The sequence below is a fragment of the Hyperolius riggenbachi genome, chromosome 1 (assembly GCF_040937935.1).
Source record: "Hyperolius riggenbachi isolate aHypRig1 chromosome 1, aHypRig1.pri, whole genome shotgun sequence".
Taxonomy (NCBI): Eukaryota; Metazoa; Chordata; class Amphibia; order Anura; family Hyperoliidae; genus Hyperolius; species Hyperolius riggenbachi.
In genome coordinates this window covers 479,483,659-479,508,612 of record NC_090646.1, presented here as the reverse complement: position 1 = coordinate 479,508,612, position 24,954 = coordinate 479,483,659, and the positions used below count along the sequence as shown (strand labels likewise).

General features: G+C 43.0%; 1 protein-coding gene and 1 long non-coding RNA gene across 7 annotated transcripts in view; one reads left to right on the top strand and one right to left on the bottom strand.

The window, feature by feature from the left end:
• The window catches only part of ADCY4 (adenylate cyclase 4), a 183,414-nt gene that overhangs the window by 111,943 nt on the left and 46,517 nt on the right, over positions 1 to 24,954 (bottom strand). The window lies entirely within an intron of this gene.
• Positions 18,052 to 24,954, top strand: part of LOC137521824 (uncharacterized) — a 54,401-nt gene continuing 47,498 nt past the window's right edge. Inside the window, exon 1 of the long non-coding RNA XR_011022215.1 lies at positions 18,052 to 18,227. This is a non-coding gene — a long non-coding RNA (uncharacterized lncRNA). The remainder of the gene's footprint in view (positions 18,228 to 24,954) is intronic.

Below are 24,954 nucleotides of genomic sequence, written 5' to 3'. Positions count from 1 at the left end.
ACCAGTGAAACCCAATTTTTGGCATAGCCATACACCTGCCTCATTTATAAAAAGGAATGTCAATAGCACTGCCAATTTATAAACGTAGTGAGGCACTTCACCAGAGTCATGCGGCATTTTCGCTGTGGAATTACTTTGCTTCTTTTCTGTTTTAGATTAGGGGCTCTGGTTTGTGCACACACTTTTGATCTAGCCACTGATTTCAATGATGGAGTAGGGTATTCCCCAGCTATCTCATTGGTCAGATGAGAGAATCAGATCACAAGATATTTTAACCATTATGCTAAAGCAATACAGTGAAATAAGGGCCAGCCGCAAAGTCAAGATCATCACTGCAGGGTTGATGTTAGGTTTAATGAGGCCCTTGGCAACAATGACATGGGGAGCCCCTAACTCCCCACCATGGTTCTACCCCCCCAAGCACCAGGTGTCCCCAGCCCCCCTCCCCAGGTGTATAGTGATCCCCGGGGCCCCTGCAAATAATTTGTTAGCGGAGTGACTGACCTATCCGATCAGTGTACCCCTCCTTCAGTCTGCATGCTCCCCATCTTCATCCCCACTGATGCCTCTTTTCAGTGACCCGATGCATGTAATTTACATAATATGCTGCCGGGTCACTGAGAGGATGTGGCCAACAGGGCTGAAGATGGGGAACACGCAGACTGAAAGACGTGTGCATCGACTGGAAAGGCGAGTTGCTCAGCTGCTGGATTCTCCTCAGGTGCCCCGGGGACAGCTGTACACTTAGGGGGAGAACTTAGGGGCCTAGCAGCCAGTTTAGGGGCCCTGGTCAATTGCCAAGTTTTCCCCTGCATCACTGGACACCGCAGAGGCATTTAGGGCCCAGGCACACTATTGCAGTACTCTGCGATGTAGGTACCTGCGTGTTTCACACAAATGCATGGCGTATGTGTCGCTCTCTATTGTAAAGATGACCCCTTCAACTATACTGGTGGAACAGCCTTGCATTGCTCTCAAAATGCATGCAGTAGTGTGTTGTCAGAATGCATTGCAGCTCAGCACATGCCCATCATACGGAGCAGTGCTTTTCGGCGCTGCTAGATTTGGGCGCAGTCAGCACCGCCATAGACTATAATGGGAATAAGTCTATAGCGGCGCTCAGTGAGTAACGTCGGCGCCGTCAGAAGATGAAGCCGAGGTTGCTTAAAAACACAATAATTCGGCCTCCAGCAATTGCTGGAAGCCGAATTATTTCAGTCCCCACCATCCATGGCGGCCTGGAGGGGGAATAGTAATTAAAACGGCCCGGACTTGTGCAGAAGCAGGATCAGCCATATAACAGCTGTATCCTGTGCCGATTTTAAATGTACTCCTAACATACAGTGCAGTCTACCTTAATGATGTAATGATGATTAAATGCGGCATACATTCAATGGCAGTCCAGGACTCAACTTTGAGGTCTAACCTGGTTTAGCCCCCCAACATTTTGTTCTGCTGCCATGACACCCACATGTAAAGAGTTTACAAAATAGATTTGTGATTTACTTTTTGTGGTATATTTTCAAATATTTGGTTTATTGCAAATGTAGAAAGACCTGTTGATGTTTTGTTTTGCTGTCAAATAAAACAAATGTCTATTGCAAAATAAAAAAATGTTAGTGGAGGTGAGCTTTGTCTTAAAATTACACAAAATAACTCCTAGGATTATACAACTTGAATTTAGCATAAGAAAAGGGAAAGATTTTTTGTGCTTTTGATAAAACATGAAAAACTGGCATTTCTACGTGCTTTGCAATTTTACACATGGGTGAACTATACGCAGAAGTGTGTCTGGAGAGACAGTTTTTCTGTTATAAATACATAACTATGGGTCTTCAAACAAGCAGCTGCCAAGTCAAAAAATAGCACCATACATGCAGTAATCCATTTAAACCCTTTGAGACAATGGGCTATATTCACTAAATATTGATTAGACCGCCTGCACACAGCAATTTTGCCATTACTTAGGGCTCTTTTCCACTATGAAACATAATCGCAATCGCGTTTCAAACCAATTTTCATTAATGTAATTGCGATACTATACTCAGTATAGTAGAGCTCAATCGCATGCAAAACGTGGCAGGATGACAACTGCGCTTGGGCCAAAATCACAACGTAATCGGATCATACTAATAGAAATGGCTGCTGTAATTTCCATTAGTTTTACTGTACCCAGCGTTTTGCGAACTGTTAGCAATCGGAATCAGATCGCAAAACACAGGGTAGTGGGAAAGGCCCTTATACACACTATGTAACGTGCATTGCACAATTAGCACACCCCGTGTTACCTAGGTAATATTAGTGCTGCCATGGTAGCGTGTGTTACGCTACTTGTGCAGCTCACATACCTAGGTAAGCAGTTAGCGCAAGTAATGGTGAAAACAAGGCCTTACTGACTTATACAGTGCCTTCACCTCCAGTGGGATTGTAAAAAGAGACAATTGCAGAGGTGGTAAACAATGTGTGACAGAGACTAATACAAAACATACATCTAACAAAACATACAGCAATTGCAAGAAACAGCAGGGAGAAACTCTGCACTTGGAAGCATACAACCTAAAAGCTGTGCTTCAAGCTACAGTACTAAAAGACATTCACCAAACAACTGACAAATCTGTAATCTTACACACAAACAGTTCTTTGACAAACTGACCAGCACAAATGAAACAAGTGCAGAAAAACATCAAAATAACTTTAATAATTATACATAAAACATCTCAGAAATAAAAAATACACAAAGATCAGCTATCCTAAATCACCAAAATTCTCAAACAAAGAATCTGACTCCAATCCTACTGAAGCCTTCTTTATAAAATACTGCACACTAATAAAACTACATACACCTAATGGTGATAGAAGGATGGGGGAGAAGTCTGCATAACTCACAAACTTGCTGTCCAGTCTAACCAAGCAGAATCTGGAATTAGCACAGGAAGACAGCACTGCAAACCCAGCCATCCAAGTAATAACAAAGAAAGCAAAAATGGTTTGTGTACATTGCATAAAACTTTGTGCATACCAGTTTACGACGCGTAGCCCAATCTGCTGGCACGCCAACGCTGCTTATGAACTGGCCGCAGCATCTACTAGACGCCGCCGCGCCAGTTCATAGCCCGCAGTCTCCCGGGAGGCAGAGCAGGGCTACGGGAAGATGGCGTCCGAAGCCCTGTACTGGAGGCTATTTGTGTCTCCAGTACAGGGCTTCGGGTGACATCTTCCCGTAGCCCTGCTCTCTGCCTGTCAGCGCGGGAGACTGCAGGAGGATCGTCCAAGGGAGATGCGCGCCAGAGGCCCGGCTGAGAGAGAAAACTTCTGTCAGGTGAGCACATTACTTTTTTTGCAGGTGAAATGCGGCCCACTGTTTTATTTTCTGCTAAAAGGTTTCCCACATTGCATTATTTTCTGGTAAAATGTTGCCCACATTGCATTATTTTCTGGTGAAATGTGGCCCACTGTTTTTATTTTCTGGTGAAATGTGGCCCACTGAGTTTATTTTCTGGTGAACTGTTTCCCACATTGCGTTATTTTCTGGTGAAATGTGGCCCACTGCGTTTATTTTCTGGTAAAATGTTGCCCACTGCGTTTATTTTCTGGTGAAATGTTGCCCACTGTGTTTATTTTCTGGTGAAATGCTGCCCACTGCATTTATTTTCTGGTGAAAGGTTTCCCACATTGCGTTATTTTCTGCTAAAATGTTGCCCACATTGCGTTATTTTCTGGTGAAATGCAGCCCACTGTGTTTATTTTCTGGTCAAATGTGGCCCACTGCATTTATTTTCTGGTGAAATGTAGCCCACATTGCGATATTTTCTGGTGAAATGCGGCCCACTGCGTCTATTTTCTAGTGAAATGCGGCCCACTGCGTCTATTTTCTGGTGAAATGTGGCCCACTGCGTCTATTTTCTGGTGAAATGCGGCCCACTGCGTCTATTTTCTGGTGAAACGCGGCCCACTGCGTCTATTTTCTGGTGAAACGCGGCCCACTGCGTCTATTTTCTGGTGAAATGTGGCCCACTGTGTTTATTTTCTGGTGAAATGCTGCCCGCTGCGTTTATTTTCAGCTAAAATGTTGCCCACTGCATTATTTTCTGCCAAAATGTTGCCCACATTGCGTTTAATTTCTGGTGTCTGGGGTAACTGTTGCTGCATTTATTATTTAATGGTCATAGTTGGCTATATTTGCTGCTTTGGGGTTACGGCGGGTATACTAATAAATAGCATCACACAGTTTCTGCACACCCATGATGCAAATCTTCGTTTCACAACATCATGGTGGAAATACTGCTTTCTTATGCCTCGCTGTTACATCATTACGTTAGCTCCGCCCATACAATGCCATGGCCACGCCCATTTTTGCTGTGGCGACCACACCCCCATTGGCACTCGGTGATAAATAAGTCGATGTTAGGTCGCAGTTTGGGCACTCGGCCTCTGAAAGATTAGCCATCACTGCTATATAATATGTAAAAACAACATGAACCTAATCTAAGGCTTTAATAAATGTCTTTACGCCACCCAATATGCTGATATGACCTGATGAAAGTAGCAAACTCCGTCAACTCAATAGTCAATACATAGGGAAAGTCAAAGATATATACACAGTTCTCAGTTGATGCAAAATTATGCAAATTGTAATAGACATTTATGGATTTTGAAAAGGTGTCAATAGAATCCCATCCCGTCCATTTTCAAGTACTGGTAACCAGGGCTGTGAAGTCGGAGTTGTGGAGTCGGAGCAATTTTGGGTGCCTGGAGTCGGAGTCGGGAAAAAATGCACCGACTCCGACTCCTAATGAATTTAAACTGTAATTAAAATAGAAAATATGATAAAATGTTATATTTCTCTTCATAAATAATTTATATACACAGTAATAGCTGTGCTTAGTCCACAAAAATGAAATAAAACAATCAAAATTAGTTACTTGTGCTGCTTCAATAAAGCAGTCCCCGTATTTTTATGTTCCCATTTTATGTATTTATACATATCTGATTGTGACTGTACAGTATATATGATGTGTACACAGAAATCTCTTATATTTACTAAATAACATCTATGCTGTAAGAATAAAGCCCAATTTTATTTTCTGCTAAAATGTTTCCCACATTGCATGTATTTTCTGGTGAAATGTGCCCCACTGCATTTATTTTCTGCTGAAATGTTTCCCACATTGCATTATTTTCTGGTGCAATGTGGCCCACTGCGTTTATTTTCTAGTGAAATGTTTCCCACATTGCGTTATTTTCTCTACCATGTAGGGCTGGGACCCACTAGAGAGTTTTCGTCAGCGTTTTGGGATCACTTTCAATCACTAGCGATTTCCCAAAACGTGGATGTAGCAGATCCCATTGGAGCGATTGTGATTAGGGAAATCTCAATCGCAAGACTTGCAGCATCTTGGGAGCATTTTTATTCCAATGTATTGTATCACCTACAAAGTGCTGCCACAAATCGCTGCCAAAAGAGCTATGCAGTAGGTCCCAGGCCTAATCGTTGTCTGTGTCTGCCATTGCCACGCACACTGTCTCTCTCCATTTCCATAAGTGCCTTTAGCTGGGAGAACACCATAAGTAATAACTCATTCTCAGTAACCTCCATTATGTGTGTGAATGGGCCGCTACTGAATGTGCACACAGCAAAATGGCATTATCTGGACTCAGCTTCCATGTAAAGATCATTCAGAAAACTTAGTGCAGGCACAAATGTCCCCAACATCATTAGTGACCTGTCATGCTTAATCCCCAACAACCTCTATTTCTTCTATTGAGACCCCTGCTGTGGGGCACTTCTCCCTCTTCCTCCATAGTACCAACAGGCCGGCAAGGAGTAAGTCTGTACAATGATCCTTCCCAGAATCATCTTTGCAGACAACAATTACAAAAAGTGTGTTTGCGGCTTTAAAGTATCTATATCTGGTCTGCAGTAAACACTGCAATATTTGCTGTACATTTAGTTGCCATAGTAAAGGAAACTGCCAGCTACAAAGCAACAGCACATGCAGGGACTGTGCTACATCACAGAGGGGTTGTTAAAGATTATCCACAAATGTAGGAAAATAAATATTTAAATGCCTTACACTACAAATAAAGTCAAATAAAAGCAGAAGCCCAGCATATATAGACGCTTCATAGCAGTAATACTGTTCACTATCCTATGGTTTATGGTAAGTGGTTTGTGCCCACACATCATACAACGCCCCGCTGAGTGCACACGCAGCGCGGTGCGCCGGTAATAGTGCGCGGTGCAAGGATAACATCGCACCCGGTGCGCCAAAAACGTCTCATCGGGTGCCCCCAAAACAGCGCATCAATGCGCTGCTTCAGAGAGCACCCCATGCGCCATTTTCGGCGCACCGGGTGCAACGTGGTCGTCGCACTTTTACTGGCACACCGCGTGCACTCAGCGGGGCTGTGCGCGAAGTAACTTAGCGGGGCTGTGCACGAAGTAGCTTTGCGCGGCCGTTAGTGCACGCAAAGCTACTTATGGGGAACTAAGTGGCTTTTCACTCCAGCGCTAACACTTAGCGCCGGTTAGTGAATCAAGCCCATGGGCTTTCCTACTCATGTAAATCTGTACAGTCTGTATTGGCTCCTGTTCCACAAGTTGTGGGTAGATTTCACGCTGTATATACCAACCTATATACAGATTAACAACTTGGGGAGCAGCTTAGAAACTCCACTTCAAAGTACTGTATACATCATGGTTATACAACCCAACATTAAAGAGAACCCGAGGTGTGTTTAAAGAATGTTATCTGCATACAGAGGCTGGGTCTGCTTATATTGCCCAGCCTCTGTTGCTATCCCAAACCCCCCTAAGGCCCCCCTGCACTCTGCAATCCCTCATAAATCACAGCCGCGCTGTGCGGGCTGTGTTTACATCTGTAGTGTCAGTCTGCTGCTCTCCCCGCCTCCTGCATAGCTCCAGTCCCTGCCCTCCAATCAGCGGGGAGGGAAGGGATGCAGGCGGGGACCGGAGTTCTGCAAGAGGCGGGTAGAGCAGCAGACTGACACTATAGATATAAACACAGCCCGCTCTGACAAGCTGTGTGTCAGCAGCGGGGCTGTGATTTATGAGGGATTGCAGAGTGCAGGGGGACCTTAGGGGGGTTTGGGATAGCAACAGAGGCCGGGCTGTATAGGCAGAGCCAGCCTCTGTATGCAGATCACATTCTTCAAACCCACCTCGGGTTCTCTTTAATATACTGTAAAATATGCTATTTGACAAACGTGAATACATCTCATATTTTTGTAAATGTTTTATCATACATCTTTTCAATGGACAACACTGAAGATGACACTGTGGTACAAAGTAATTAATGTACAGCTTGTATAACATTGTAAATTTGCTGTCTCATCAAAAGAACACAGCCATTAATAGTGCACATGTAATTAAGGTGATGGGAAATTTGGGTGCCGGGTGAAGCTTAAAAAAAAAAAAAAAAGTCTCACCCTGCTCCTGCAAAATTCCTGGCAGTGTTAATTACTTGTCCCCCTCTAACTGGTGGACTGTGGTGTTATAGTAGAGAACAGAGGCGCCAAAAGGATAAAAACAATATTTAAAAGTTTTAAAAATTGCTTAGGAGGCAGTGGTGGACTTACCTCCCACAAGCAGACACAACAGACTGTGTATTCACAAAAGGGATATTTATTGGTATACTCCAAAAAAGATCGCAACGCGTTTCGCAGGCCAAGCCCGCTTCATCAGGCAAATACAGGAAGGAGCACACAACTGGGGGTAAGAGGCAACACATTTGTACAAGTCATAAACATACCGCATACAACTAAACAAATTTTTATGTAGGAGAATTTGATAGTGTGATTTGAGTGTCATAACATACCAGGAAGGAGTGGCTAATTATTATATTATAGAGGTGGAAGGGAAGGAAAAGAAAAAGGGGAAGAAAAAGGAGGAGGGGGAAAACAAGCAAAGAAGGGGGAATGGAGGGGGGGAGGGGTTTGGGGGGGGGGGGGGGGGGCACAGGGGAAAGGAAAAGAAAGATAGTTAGTGGGGGGGGGGGGGGTTTGGGGGGGAAAAAACGGCAGAATAGTAATCATAATTTAAAGTATATACCGTATTTTTCGGACTATAAGACGCTCCGGACTATAAGACGCACCCAAGTTTAGAGGGCAAAGACCAGGGAAAAAAAAAACATACTAAACCTGGTGCGGCCATGGTGCAGGAGCATCTCATGGACCTTTTTCCCCCCAAACTGCCTCAACTAAGCATCCCCACTAGCTACAATAACTACCCTAAACTAACCTCTCCTGCCTCACCAGCTACACTATCTACCCTACACACTAACACCTGTGTCCCTTCATACTGCTATCCCCTCTATATACCCCCATCACAGCCAGCATGCTGCAGCAGCCTTTTGTCAGCTAAAGGCATGCTGAGACTTGTTGTTCTTTGCAATTACAATGTTTCAGGCTGTCCTTGCAGTATAACTTAAATTACTAAAGGCCAGCAGCCACATGGTACTCATCTCCACAGGACTTTGGTCAGCACTGCCCGCAGCAGATCTCCCTCACCGTGTTCTTCTTCTTCCATGTGCGGGGGGGGGCAGAGACTAATAGCCGCCACTGGTAACAGCCGGTGCTGGCTGAAGGACCTTGCTGCTCTAGGTCTGCAATACTGCCTTAGGGGGGCGGAGACTTCAGCCGCGGCCACGATCACCGATGCCCGGCTCAAGGACCTTGCTGCACCAGTCTTGCAAGACGGTGGAATGGTGGCCGCCTGGCCGGAGATCATCCGTGGTATCCAGCGGTGAGCGGAGATCACCAGCCATTAAGCAGGACATCCCGGACATCACAGTGGGTGGAGTTTCAGCGCACGTATCCTGTACACAGGTCCCGTACAGTACTTATGATCATTACGATCACCGGGCACAGAGGCAAAGGATCGAGTGGTGGCGTAGAGGACAGAGGATTGGTCGCATCAGAGCTGGACTGAGTGGCCGCGGACTTCTTACTACACAGAGGCAAGTCTGCAGGCAAGGTGCCAGGCGGATTGACAGTGACGTAGAGCAGGGGCTGTTGAGTTGCCGTTCTGAGTTGTATTGGGCACGCTGGGCAAGGAGGCATGGCTACAGTGGGGGTACTGAACGAGCGAAGAGCAGCGGTGATTGGCCACATCAGAACCGGGCACATGGCTTCAGTGGGGGCACGATTGGGGGCAGAGTGAGGAGCAGGGGTGATTGGCATGCAGCAGGGACACCAGGCAAGGAGGCAGGCGCAAGAGAGCAAACACAGAGACCGCACAGTAAGGAACGTTTTTTTTTTCAGTATGTGAAAATTGCTACATTCGGACTATAAGACGCAGGGACTTTTTCTCCCCACTTTTGGGGGAGAAAAAGTGCGTCTTATAGTCCGAAAAATACGGTAATTATAATTATGAAAACGTAATATTAATAAAATCAATAATAATGATAATAATAAATATAGTAATAATGTTAACGCGTTGACCTTAAGCTTGTGGCGAGATATTTTCTTAGCAAACAGTAAAAAAGTGTCATTATTAATATATATACACATCCACGTGTGTATTAATGGTGATTATCCTATAAAAATAGTGCAAAAAGGTTTCAGGGATAAAAGTAATGCCTTGGGTGTTTCAGACAGACATGCAAAGTACAATGTAGAAGAAACATATTAAATCAAGCATCAAAATGATTCACTTACCAGCAGTATGTCCAGACAGCACCTGGCGCCTCAGTGGCCAAGTGCTTCTGGACTGCTGTTTATATAGTGGTAGGAACCTCCCCTTAGCTAATTGGGCTGTGAGGCGGGCACTCAATTTCCCGCCATGCGCGATTACGTCATTACGCATGCGTACATGCGTATCCTGACGCGTAATTACGTTTGTGGCATGCGTGGAATCAAATGCGTGATGAGCGCATGCGTACAGTTGGACGCGTACCTACAGTGATGGAACGGGGCGCATGCGTACTAAAAAGGACGCCATGCGTAGGGCGGCATGGTTGGGGATATGCGTATGTATGGACGCGTTGGGATGCGGAAAAACAAAAAGGAAAAAAGTGAGCCAAAACAAAAGCAAGATATTGTTAACACATGAAGTACATTTCAGGTTACCAGATCTGACTATATAAACCATTATAGCTTATACCATTATATGCAATTGTTGTTGTATGGTTAGGTCTTTCTTGCAACATATCTTATATTAGTATAACTGTATGTTTAAAAATGAGTAAAATTGATCATAAAAATAAATATAAATATAAATAATAGAAATAAAAATAAGAATAAAAATTCCGACTTGCACATTTAGACAAAGAATATGGATATAAGCATGATATCACTGGTGTAAATAGTACTCAGCGTAACGTTCATGGCATAAACACATTTCAAACAATTATAGAACTAAAACCCAAGAAAAAATACAATAATAAAATAAATGAAAGGTAATAAAACTCGAACATAAGACACAGACCGATAAAAGAGGCGACTAGATTAAAAAGATATTGATGTGTTATGATCAGTGTATTTTTTCTAGTTGTTCATTGAGTCCCTCTGGTATGAGAGTCCTCAATATTTGTATCCAGAACATTTCTCTCGCTTTCAGTATTTCAAAAGCATTGTGCTGTTGTGGGTTAATGGATTCTATAAGTGTAATACGGAATAAGGTGGGGTCATTGTGATGGTGAGTGCCGAAGTGTCTCGAGACGCTGTGAAGGGGAAAGTTTTTCAATATATTTCTTTTATGTTGTCCAATCCGGCTGCGTGCCGGTTGTGTAGTGCGGCCCACGTACTGGAGGTGGCAAGGGCAGGAAATCACATATATGACATATTTTGAAGTACACGTAATCGGGTGTTTAATTGGATAGTTTGTTTTGGTGGTATTGGAGCAGAATGAGGTGGTGACATTAATGAATGGGCAGGCTTTACATCTGGTATTGTTACATGGAAAACAACCCGGGGAATGTTCAATATTTGGAATCGTGTTGGATATATGTGTACGAAGTTTGCTGGGTGCTAACAGGTTACGTAAGTTAGGGGCTCTTCTGAAAGTGATTTGAGGTTTTTTTGGGATAGATTGTCGCAAATAGGGGTCTTGTAGTAGAATGTCCCACCTATTCATTAGGATTGAACGGATTTGTGGATGTTGGGCATTATATCGTGTGATGAATCGGGGGCAATCTACACTGGGTGGGTTGGTGTGGAGCTGAGTTGGGTTATGTGGTGGGTTTGTTTTAGCTTTAAATTTTGCATCCTTGATGAGTTTTTTGGGGTATTTTCGTGCCAGGAATTTGTTAGTGAGTAGATCTGATTGTGTGTTGTAGTCAGAGATGTCTGTACAGTTTCTATGTATCCTTCTGAATTGGCTGTATGGTGTGTTAATGGTCCAGGGGCGATGGTGAAAGCTTTCAAAATGTATATAATTGTTAGCATCTACCGGTTTGAAATATGTTTTGGTTTTTATAGTGTTAGATTCTATAAACAGTGTGAGATCCAAATATTCGATATTTATGGGGTCATGTTGTGAAGTGAATTGTAGTCCAGCAGCATTGGAATTGAGATAGTTGATGAAGAGGGGGATACGGTCAATGTTACCTTGCCATACCAGGATAAGGTCGTCTATGTACCGTTTATAAAAAACTATATTGTCAGTGAAAGGGTTGTTGGCTTGTAGTTTTTGTAGTTCCAGAAGTTCCATGGATAAATTTGCATAAGATGGGGCGAACGACGAACCCATAGCTGTTCCATTAGTTTGATGGTAGATTTTGTCAGTGAAGGAAAATATGTTGTTCTGTAGGATAAATTCTGTACATTGTACTAAGAAAGATTGTTGGTCATGGGGCATGGCGGGATTGGTAGACAGAAAATGTTTGATAGCTGAAATACCATAAGAATGCGGTATGTTTGTGTACAGAGAAGTTACATCGCAGGTGAGCCATACAAAATTATCTTGCCAGGTTATGCATTTAAGTAGTTCTATGAGGTGTGCGGAGTCTCTGAGGTAGGAGTCAAGTGATCGTACATGAGATTGTAGATGTTGGTCTACAAAACGTGAGAGGTTGCTGGTCATAGAATTTATACCGGATATGATGGGGCGCCCTGGTGGTTTAGTTAAAGATTTATGTATCTTAGGGAGGTAGTAAAAAAATGGAGTTTTGGGATGTGGGTTGATGATGTAATTTCTTTCATTTTTGGAAATGATGTTGTTGGATAAGGCATTGTTGATGAAGGTTTTCAGTGTTTTGTTGAGCTCCGTTGTGGGATCTATATCGAGGGTAGTATAATACTTGGTATCACCCAAAAGGCGTTCCGCCTCCTCAAGATAGTCTTTTGTATTACGAATGACAATCCCTCCCCCTTTGTCTGCTGGTTTGATAGTAAGATTGTGGTTGTTCTGTAGTGTCTTAATGGCAGTTTTTGTTGACGGGTTAGGTTGGATATCGGGTTGGGATTGTCTGTGTGTATGTTCTGTAGGTCATTAAGCACTAGTGAATAGAATGTGTCAATAAAGTTCCCTTTTGAGGCTACAGGATAGAATCTCGATCTTCCTTTAAGTTGTGTGGTGATATATTGTTCTGTGTGAATTTCGGAGGGGGATAGCGTACAGATTGGTATGGTGTCGTCGTTGGTGATGATTAGAGCTGTCGGGTCATTGGGGGGAGGTGGGTTTAGTTTTTTTATTGCAAAATGTCGTTTGAGTGTTAGTTTTCGTATGTAGGCATTTAGATCGGAAAAAATCTCAAACATATTTGACTGATTGGTTGGACAAAAGGACAATCCTTTTTCCAACAGTGTGGTTTCATAGCGAGATAATGAGTGATCGGATAGGTTAAATATACATTTGGTTTGTTTTGAAGGGGGGGCGGGATTGGTTGTGGTTAATGTTTTCCTCGTTTTTCTTTTCCCGCGTTTACCCCTTTTTCGGAGTCGGGTAGGGGTCTTTTTTTCTTTGGTTGCAATATGGTGCGAGAAGCTATCGGACTGGGGAGTTGGGTAGCTAACATGTTCTGGGATAGTGTGGCGGGTAGGTCTAAAAAAGAGGATGTTAGAGTAGTCTCAGCATTAGTATTGGTAGTGTGTGGGGTGGTGGGGCCATTCATGTTAGGTTGGAAAAAGGTTTCAATAGAAGTTTGGGTAAATGTAGTTGGTTGTTCTGAGCTGTTGTTATTTTCAATGTGAGGGGTTGTAGAGGCTTGATTGGTAGTTGGGATTGGTCGGGGGCTGTCGTTTGTGGAGGGGATGGGAGTGGTAGGTTCGGAGTCGTATATACTTAACTGTGAAGGTCGAATTGGTGAGTTGTGTTCTGATTCTAGTATCGTAGGGGATGGTGGACTGTGGTGTAAGACATAATTGGCGGCCGAATTATGCTGTTTTTATAGTAATTTGGGCTCAGTCTTGTAACAACACCCAAATTACTGACTGAGCGCCACTATAGCTGTAATTCACATCACGGCCTATGGCGGCGCCTGGTGCGCCCAAAATTCCAGTGCAGTTTTTGCCTGACTCGCCATTAATGTCCCTTAACTGGCTTTAAAGCCAATGGTTACCAGTTCAAAAATAAAAAAAAGTCAGATACTCACCTAAGGAGAGGGAAGGCCCGGTCCTAATGAGCCTTCCCTATCCTCTCCCGGTGCCCTCGGTGCTGCGCTGACTCCCCCGCTCGCGTCCGCCGCCGCAGGGACTTCGAAAGTCTTCGGGAGCACTCGGACTTCCGAAGACGGGATGCTCCATACTACGCACGCGCGAGTGCGTCATAGAGGGCGCATGCGTAGTATGGAGCGGCCCGTCTTTAGGAGCCCGAGTGCTCCTGAAGGCTTCCGAAAGCTCCCTTCGGCTGCGGAAGTGGCAGTATTTGACCGAACTGGTCGAATACTGCTACGGGGGATCCTGCGTGGGACCGGCACCGGGAGAGGGAAGGCTCATTAGGACCGAGCCTTCCCTCTCCTTAGGTGAGTATCTGACTTTTTTATTTTTAAACTGGTAAACATTCACTTTAAGGCAGGGGTCTCAAACTCAATTTACCTGGGGGGCCGCAGGAGGCAAAGTCAGGATGAGGCTGGGCCGCATAAGGAATTTCACAATCGCGGCGCATCGCCACCTCTGCCCGCCCCTCTCACTCTTCCTTCACAGAGAGGGGCGGGGAGAGGCGGCGATTGACGTCAGGAGGGGCGGAGCTGAAGCTGAAAGCTCTGCCCCTTCCAGCAAATGCCGGCGGATTGCCCCCCGGGCGATTTGGGGGCTCTGCAGCCCTCGTTTAGTGGCGGGGATGCGGCGGATTACTTGGGAGCACTGAAGCGAACAATAAGGAAGTTTTTGCCGGCGAGGGCCACAAAATATTGTATCGAGGGCCGCAAATGGCCCGCGGGCCGTGAGTTTGAGACCCCTGCTTTAAGGTTATATACACAGGCACAATGACTGCGGTGTGCAGCGGTCAGGACTCCTCGGGCCACAGTTTGGGGCCAAGTGCTGTGCTATGGTGCTTTGTGCCTTCACTCCCCTCCGCAGGGCAGGGTGAGGAGGGGAACACTGGAGCAGGGTAAGCAGAAGATCAATGAACTCTACTGAGATGATCTTGTGCTCAGGTTCTTTTGGCAAATAATTGGGGCGGCTATATTCATGCTATACTAAAAACTCTACAGAGGCAGGCAGTTGGGCCATCTCTGCCAAGCTTAGCACAATATGTATACGGCTCTTACACACTCTAATATGAGAATCTAGTGAGTGTACAGCTGACCCAATGCATCACCAGATTATCTCAGCCGAGTGCTTGGTTACCTTCCTCACCCCACCCACCAGAAGCCACTCCGCTGTGTGCCACACCATCATCCCTCCACAGCAAGAGAATGATTTGCTAGACTGTATTCCAGTGAAGTATTATACAGAACTTGTCCCGAATCCCTATGGGCAACAATCATTGCTCATGTGTACAAACCTTTACAGTAGGATAAGGAAATTGGATTATATATGTAGTAGGGATTAGATTGCACACTCCTCTAATGCTGGGAATACACCATAAGTTTTTTCAGCAGATAGATGGTTCGATAATTTCTGTCATGTCCGATCTTATTTTTTATCGTTTTTCTGATCAATTTCTCATAGAAGTGAATGGAAATTGATAAGAAAAGATAAGAAATCGGAAATAAGATCGGACAGTAAATCTCATTGTGTATTCCCAGCATGAGGTGCAGTTAGTGACATGACAATGTACTCTGTACAGTGCTATGGAAGAGGTTAGTGCTGTATACATGATAATTATAATATAAATACCATATTTCTGTTTAACAAACCTGGGCTGATTAGGAGCAGACGCTATCACAAATCGCTTTCTCTGAACTGCCTCCTACAGCCATCTGCCTCACAATTCCTACAACTGACAAAGGTTAAAAGTTTGCAATAAGGTTTGCTAAAATCCTTGAAAATTAACACACACACACACACACATCAATATTTCATTTTAGAAGAAGAAAATGAACAGAAATATAATTTCCTTTAATAAACTAAGTAAGTGCACTCTGGGTTGTGAATCTCCTTTTCCTTCTCTGCCAGAAACAACTAGACTAGAGTCTCTACCAATCTCTGAAATTCTGTGTAAGGCTGGGCTTCCTGCATGCGCAGCCTGGTCCACATTAGTCCACAACATCTTTGTGGGATTTATGGTATGAACATCCCATGTTTAATTTCTTTTTTATCCGTTGGAAAAGGAATAGTACACAACTACAGAAATTACAACAGAAATTGGTTGTTCCATATTCCATGCCATCCAATATGACTATGGGAAACACTCAGAAAATGATTGTAAACAATCTTTCCACGAGGTAGTGACCGCACCAGGAACCAGAGAGGCCCAGTAGGGTCCCTCCTTTCACCACTTTATTAGCTCTTTATTGGTGCTATGTTGGTAATTATTACCTCTCTTGGTGCTTTGGATTAGTTGTAACCATTATTAGGCCAGAAACCCACTAGGAGCGTTTTCTAATTGCTAGTGATTTGAAAAAGCTCTTGCTAATGCAATGCTATGGGGGATTTTTATAAAACCACATCACTCAAGTGGGATCACACCCATGGCATTACATTAGCAAGAGTTTTCAAATCGCCAAACACTCCGAAAATCGCCCCAAGTGGGTTTCTGGCCTTAGACTGTTCTCCTCCCAGACAACCCCCCACTCCCCCGCCTGCACCCCTGTGACACTGCAGCTGTCCTTGGCAGGTTTTGGTGCTCCATATTAATAGATATATATATATATATATATATATATATATATATATATAGAGAGAGAGAGAGAGAGAGAGAGAGAGAGAGAGAGAGAGCTTGAGGGGGGGGGGGTGCAATGTAAATCTTGCATTGGGGCCCAGAGCTCCTAAACTGTGCCACTGCTTCCTGGACAGTGGGACTAATAATTTTAGGTCTAGCCATCTCTGAAATGCCTTCCTAGGCATCTAGAAGTCTGAAAACCACATCTAGGACATGTTGCAGCAGACCAGAGCGGTCACAGATGCAGAGGACACTCATTTACCATTTACACATGGCAAAGGTGCCAGCTGCCTCATCCAGTAGCCACCCAGTTGTGTTAGGTTTAGGTTGGAAAAATGGACATGGCTGTTTTGCAGAGAGGGGGCGGAGTTTCTGACATTAATGAATTATTGGCGAGCTGGTGAATGATTAACCCTCCCGCCTACCAATCTGTGCAGCAGTAATACAAAGCCTTATTACAGGCCCTTTCTTGCGCAGGCTGATTTTTTATTTTACCAATCTTCCTCTTTAAAAAAGAAAAAGAGAAAGCTTTCAGCCAATAAGCCTTCTGCAGCCCCTCTTCCTGCAGACTGACAAAATGTTAGAGCACACAGCTTATATACTTCTGAACATAGGAAGGAGGTACATAGTTTTCTTTGTAGATATTTTTTTTTTTTTTGGGAAATATAAACAAGTGTCATTCAGATGCATTAATTACAACAGGGAGTAGCAAACATCCCTGCAAGAACCCTTTTAATGTCTGGTAATTAATGCATCTGAGTGACACTTGTTTATATTTCCCAAAAAAAAAAAAAAAAAAAACACAATCTCTGCACCTCCTTCTGATGTTCCTACCTAAATCCCCAGCAGTATTCCTCAGCAACAGAGGCAAGTTACTACACAAAATGTACAGTGAAATCCAGCCTTATTAACTTTGAATTACTGTATCATGCGCAGGGGGATTTAAGGGAAAAGAAAAAAAAAACACAGGAATTTCTCTGCGAACAATGGAGTATTTGTAGCGACCTCAGCACCACTTTACTTCTCCTGTAGCAGCACAGTCTGGGTGCCCCACTCTCCTCCAGATGCAGCCAACAGCTGTACTCCTCAAGCTGCATTCTTCCTAATGTATACATGAGAACCTAAGGAGGGAAGGGAGACCTCCTTTCAAGGCTACTACAGATTGGAGGGTCTTTGAATTAAGGTGCAGAGACCTTACCTGCTGAGCACTAAAGAAAGATCATAAATCAGAGGGCGATTTATCTTTCCAGCAGCACCCAGTTTAGGTGAATGGAACCTTTTTCTCCTTTCCCTTCAGCACAAAATGATGAGTGTGTTGATTAAAGACAAAGGAGGTGTTTGCTTGTTTGTGCCTGAGGCTACACAGCCAGGGCGAGAGCCAGCTACATGTAGCCCCTGGCTATCTAAAAGCAGTCACCCTACTAGTTCCAGCCGCTCAAGCACACAGAGGTGTCCTCATGAGAATCAGCGGACCTGACTGCGGCTGTCCTATCCACTACACGTCACCTTTTCCACAGTCACAATACAGACAGCAGGTGGTCAAAGCTCAACTCTTTAGAAAGGTTTTTTTAACCACGTTTTTTTTTTTTAAGTTTACACTTCATACATAACAGAGGACAATGACCTTCAGTGTATTATACCACAGATCAATCTACGCATGAATAAAACGGAAATCTGGAACAAAGTTGTCATTTTCTGTATGACATCATACTTAAAACAATATCATTACAAAGCCTTTACAGGCATTCGGCTGCTGTCAAGCATGCAAAGCTCGATGTGACAGTCATCATTAACAAATGGGCAGGTGGTAATGCATGCTCAGCTACGCAGTGTGCTCTCACAGAGTATGGATGACACCAGCAGGGACACAGGAAGGATTCCTACCGGGTGTAAAGGCATAATTGTCTGATGCATGTACTGTATGTACAGTAATGCCTTCTTACTACAGGAGAGGATTACGTGACCACTTCTGGACAGAGTACGGAGCCATGCATTCATACAGGTTTGCCTTTGCTAGGAGTGTATCGTTCTTTGTATTTTGGTGTAGAAAATGTATAGGTGTTCCATATCAGAGGGGAAGTGATCACCTGTAATTGCCTTCTGTTTTGAAGACACAGTCCTGTATTTTTCAGGTTTCGGTGGAGTGGGTGTCTTTTAGGCCTGGTGTCCATCTGTGCGTTGCTGGTCACATTTTCAGCAACCCACAGTGTGCGACATGCAAGGACATTACAGTTGCATAAACTGCACTGTCTGAGGTTTCCATCCATGCACTGTGATTCATGGCGGTTACACAATGCATTGTTGGAAGCAATTTTGCACAAATGCGTAAACAATAAACGGGATGAGAGCAATGCAAAAACCATGCATGGGGACGAGGCCTAAGTCTATCTGGTTAGCCCACATTAATATATATGTGCTGTATATACACAAAAACACGCACACCTAGCTCCTTACTAATAAGCCACCAATCACAGTTTATCCAACTGCTTTCAAAGACTATGCACCAAGCAACTGCTAAGCTGCTGGACTGTGTGTCATATGCTATCCATGCATGGCTTTCAGGTAAGCTATCTGCAAGCAGTAGCAAACATACACTAGAAGTGCATTCTCACCAACAGCAAGACAAGAAGAAAGTAAAGCTAAGTACCCACGGGCAGATGGATCAGGGATCTCTGCCAAAGAACGATCGTTCACTGATCCATCTGGCCAAATCTTAAAGTGTTGTTGGAGCCGTCATGAATGAACGATCATGGGGAAATACCCGTAAAAGTCAATGAGGAACAGAACGAACCTTCGCGATTTAATACAGCAGGGTGGTCGTTCAAAAAATCTGCGTGGGTGATTAGGGTGCATTCACACTATATACAAAGCACTGCAGAATAATTCAGCATTTCAACTTTTTTTTTCAAGAAAATGCCATCTTTATTCTCTATTAAAAATGTAATTTTCTCTGCTATTTTTAATTCACACCTGTAACAAGGAGGCAGTTGGTGAAGTCAAACTACACGCAGACCCAGAACGCTACATAGTTGAGGTTGGAACAATAGTGTACTAATAGCTGTATTAGGGCTGGTTCACACGGACGCTTGGAGCCATTTACTGGCAAGCGTTCAGGACTCGTCGGCTAAACGTTCCCATTCAAGTGAATGGGAGCATTTAGCATCGCATAGCCGCTGCGTCTTCATGTCCCCTTTGCAAGGATGACAAACGCTGATCGCAACGAACAAGACGTCACAGGATGACGCAGCTTTTGGCCTCCCCGTTCGTCGTCTGCCGTCCGTGTGAACCAGCCCTTAGTACACTATTATTCCGAGCTCAATCTCCACCCGCCCACACACAGTGCAGCTCTCCTGCAAGCTGTGTGCGGTAACACCATCGGGAACTATAAGCGGTGAGTGGAGGGGGTGGGTTCCTAAGGATGGCCAGAACAATTGACACTTCCTCCCCGCTGATAATCGACATTCTGCTCAGTTGAAGATTACGGCTGAGCAGAATGGGAACACAGTAAGTGCTGGAGGCGGAGGATAGTGTTGTGGCATATGTCACAGCACCACAAATAACACAGTATTAAAATTATTTTGATTAAAAAAAAACAAAACAAAAAAAAAAAACAGTTCAGGGGTACTTTAAAGCAAACCTGGACTGAAAATTAAGTCAAAATAAACATACACACGTCATACTTACCTCCCGTGTTGTCTACTCATCAATCTCTATCTCCTCTCCCGCATTTGGTTTGTCCATTGGGATCGATGGAATTCTCTTTCCTCCATTTTAAAAACAGTAATGACCCTGTAACAGCTTCCGGGTCAGCACACTGTTAAACTGCAATATCGGCCACTTGAGCCACAGACAAGCATGTTATAAGTGACAGCCACGGATATAAACCTCACAGAAACTCATATTTCTTTGCTGACAAAATCTTGTCAGAACTGTAAGGAATCGTTATTGGAAGAAAACAGTGAGCTTCTGAGAGGAACTGACGGCGAGGTAAGTATGTAATATTCATTTGCAGGTACATCATGTGTTTATGTTAGATAATTTTACTCAGTTCAGGTTCACTTTAATCTAGTGTGAGTAGGTAGCTTTATGCCTGATACAAACCATGCAATTTAGATTAGATTATTTCTGACAGATTTGATTGATTTTCTGATCACTTCTATGCAAATTGATCAGAAAAACGATGGGAAATCAGATCGGACCTGTTGGAAATGATCTATTAGACCCATCTATCTGACGGGAAATTGCATGGTGTGTACCAAGCAGGCCAGCAAGAAAAATCAGCAAGCTGCATTTTTTGAAAGACTAAAGATGGCAGAACATATATTCAGTGCATGTTTCTCTGCTGGGAAATAAAACAAGAATAGTCGGAAGTAAGAATGTAACTGAAGATGAAAACATCTGTAGAACAGCCAAGCATGTAAACAATAACAACATAATTGAATTACAAGTTAATGTTAATGCCTACCTAAATCTAACATTATAATGACCATGAAGTGAGTCCATGCATACAAATTTGTGATTACATAGTCTGAAGCAGAAGGGTTTAATTGAAGCACCATTGCGGTTTCTTACCCAGATAATCTCTCCTTCCCTACATACAGATACTTCAAAAGTACAGTGACATTTGACTATACCAATAGTCTACAGTAGCTCAGTCTATCCTGACTACTGCTGACTCCCAAGTGGAGATAATCAAAGAATTGTAAGGTAATTATTTTTTATCTATGCAAAGTTGACAGATTGAAAGTGGACCAATCAAATGCAGCTGCAATTGATTTTTTTATTGGCCCAATTTCAATGAAAAACAAACTACAACACATTTTGAATCAAGTGAAAAAAAATGACCATGGCTTTGATCATTTCTCCTCATGTGATCACTCCTCATCCCTCTCTTCTGATGATTCATGCTAAAGAAGATAGCACAAGTCATCAGACGGTAGGGGGTGAGTATTGGTCACCTAGGGGTGAGCTGAGTTGGGCTGCACAGTCGCACTGCAATCTCTATTTGGCTTTATAAATGTGAAGAAAATACTGTATAGTCGGGGGGAAAAACAGTATCTGGGGTTTCATTGAACATCGTTTCAAAACATAACTGTGAATTCATATCTGAGAGCCACCTTAAAGAACTACTATAAAAGAAAAAGTTCAGGCTGCCATTAATAAATAGCGACTTTGCACTAAAAGACTGTAGCTTAAATTGTTGGCCCCTTTCCCCTTGCCCTACCTGCAGAATGCGGTCCCAAAAAGTACTGATGGTGTCTGACCCCCTGGAGAGCCCACTGCTGTACAGGGGATGCTGCTCTGTAAGAAATGCATGGCACAATCCAACAACTGGTTCCCCCCACCGTGCTAACCAAGCCACATAACTGCAGCAAGATAGCCAGTTCGCTCTTCTGTTCACAAGTGATGCAATGCGATGATGTCAGTACAAAAAAATCATCTAAATCAGACTCCTCAGTTTACGAAACCCCGGACTGACTTCAGGTACCATGGCATCCTAAGAAAAAAATAGTTTGATAGTTGTCCATTAATGATAAAGGGTTCGATTCATAAAGCATTACCGCATTTGGTAATGCAGAAAACAACTGACTTTACTGAGCACTTAGCAAAATGTCAATTCATAAATGCAGTTACCGCATGAAAAGCTAAAATTCCCGAGCAGTGAGGTAAATTACCGACTTGTGCGGTAATTATCTCAACACATGTCAGTAAATGTCAATTCATAAAGATTAGAGCAGGCGGTAATGACACGAAGAATACCGCCTGCTTTGAATAGGTGATAAGAGAGCGATAAGAGCAAGTTAATGGAGACTCACTAGCAGAAGTAGTGAGATCTCCCACAGGCAGCAGCAGCGAGGGCAGAACAAACAAGGCTTCCCCTGAATACCTTAGGTTGTGTGTTTAACCTCTTGGGTTCCTGCTTTTAAGATGTGTATTTCACATCAGAAAGCCTGCCATGTGTAAAGTTTCTTGAGGGTCTTCTACGCTGTGGCAATGAAATTGATTGTTTAGAAAGACTAAAGCTCAATCTACATGATACGATGCTTCGTGCGATTCGATTACGATTCTATTTACGATCGATTAAATTCGACATGTCCGATCGGGATTCGATTCAATTCGATTTGCCATTGCAAAATAATGGCAAATTGAATTGAATCGAATCCCAATCGGACATGTCGGATTTGATTGGATCGTAAATAGAATCGTAATCGAATCGCACAAAGAATCGTATCATGTAGATGGGGCTTAATAGACAGATTCAGAACAGATTCAGGGCAAACAGAGACAGTATAACAAAACATGCACATCTAAATTGAAGTTGGGATGCCTCTTTTATTGTAATGTTGTCTCTGCACGGAGAACAGCAAATGTAACAACTCAGCCAGCTACTCTTCTCATGTTACCAACAGTTTAGTTTGGTAAATCTCTGCACTTCTATCGCAGCTGTGAAAATGTATATGGATTAGCACACAATTCTACAATACCGAATGTGGTATTTTCCCTCCCAGATTTTTTTTTACCGCACAGCCTTTTATGAATTGACCCTAAAGAGGGATTCCAGATTCCAGCATAAGTGCCACCAATATCATCATCCCTACTTGCTTGGGTGCAAGAGGTGTGGGAGAAGAGCCACTTGTCCTTTACAATAGACACGGGTGCTTTTCAAAAAGGAAAGGCGGAAAGCACCCCCTTGCAAAATATCCCCCATGTGATCTGGTTTTACTGAGATGGTGGGCCCCATGCTCACAGGATCAGCCATTCTGGGCAATGCCAATCTGCAAGGAACATAAGGGGTTAAAAAAAAAAAGTTTGGCAGCCATCAGCTTAAATGGCTGCCCCTTTTATGTTATTTACCATCAGTTTATTGGATGCCATATTTCTAAAGTGGTAATAAGCCTGGTCACCAAGTAGCGCTTGATACTTTCCGTGTATACATACATTGCCATAGACAGTTAAAGGCCCACTATTATGAAAAAATTTTTAAATACATCTGTACACATTCTTATGAGATGTACATTTCTACAATATAAATTACTTTTCTCGTGTTTCTGTTGCTTACAGTAAGCAACAAAGATCTGACAGGTCCATCTCCCCATGGGGCAATCTCAGTATTTCCTTTATTCTTTTCAAAAGCACCCCATGGAAAAGATCTATACAAAGAGGTCGTAGAGCCTCCCTTCGTACATGCACACTGTTTTACCAGTTAGACTGAGTAACTGCCGTTCAGTAAGTGCTTTTCAAAACAATGAAAACCCTTAAAAAAATCCCCCATGAGGAGATGGACTAGTTCAAACTCTATCAGATTTTTACTGCCCACTCTAAGTAATAGAGGAAGAAAGTAATTTAACCATTTACTGACAACCTAACGTATTAAAACGTCATGCTTACCGCTATTAACAGCAACATGACGTTGTAATACGTCCCGCATTCCCGCCGCTGCTACCGCCGTGTGTCCGCCGCTACCGCCGCTTTTTCCGTCGGGCTTCCGTGCTGGGTGATTGGGGAAGAGGACCGAACGGTCCTCTACCCAATCGCAGTGCCTGGAGTGAATGGACGTGACCGCGAACAGCGGCTACGTCCATTCACAATAACAGGAAATGTAACAATTAAATAAAGTGAAGAAAAAAAAAAAAAAAGTGAACATTTCCTATGAGTGTTCACTAGCACCATCTTGTGGCCAAAAAGTACATTACACCTACAAAATACATTCATTTTCAAGTACATACAGATCATTAATAAAATAACACTTCCAACCCTCTCCCCCCAAAAAAAAACACTTGTAAAAAAAAAAAATCAGCTAAAAAAAATAAATAAATAGTTACCTTAGGGACTCAGCTTTGTTAATTTATATTTTATGGTGGGAAATTAATTTTAATTTATTACATAGGGGCTTGTAATTATGGCCAGAATAAAAAAAAACACAACAGAAAAACAACACTTATATTTCAAAATAATATACTGTCGCCATACATTGTGATAGGGACATCATTTAAACTGTTTAATAATCGGGACAACTTGGCAAATAAACCGTGTATGTTTTATCCACAGGAGAATGTTTAATTTTAAAACTATAATGGTTGAAAACTGAGAAATAATGATTTTTTTTCTTTTTTTTCGGTTTTTCTCATTAAACGCATTTAGAATAAAAAAAATTCTTAGCAAAATGTACTATCCACAGAAAGCCTAATTGGTGGCGAAAAAAACGAGGTATAGATCATTTTCTTGTGATAAGTAGTAATAAAGTTATTAGGGAATAAAAGGGAGGAGCACTGACAACTGAAAATTGCTCTGGTCCGTTAGGATAAAAACCCTTGGGGGTGAACTGGTTATAGTGCATTTTACTCTAGAACAAATGTACATTTCATACATATGCATATACATGCATTTTACATTTTACAATTTTTCGTGGTCCTTGTTTTCTAAACTAATTTTACAAATAGTTACCAAAAGTGGTGTCTGGACTCTAATCTGCAATCTGGTTCTGGCTCAGAGACTCAGGAATAATTACAAGCAGAGGACTGGCACGTTTTAATGCAAGCTGCATTTATTAAACATACTTGTCTCTTTCCATTTCCTCTCACCTAAGGTTTATTTTAAACGTTAAAGAGAATCTGTATTGTTAAAATCGCACAAAAGTATAATCGCACAAACATACCAGTGCGTTAGGGGACATCTCCTATTCCCCTCTGTCACAATTTTGCCGCTCCCCGCTGCATTAAAAGTGGTTA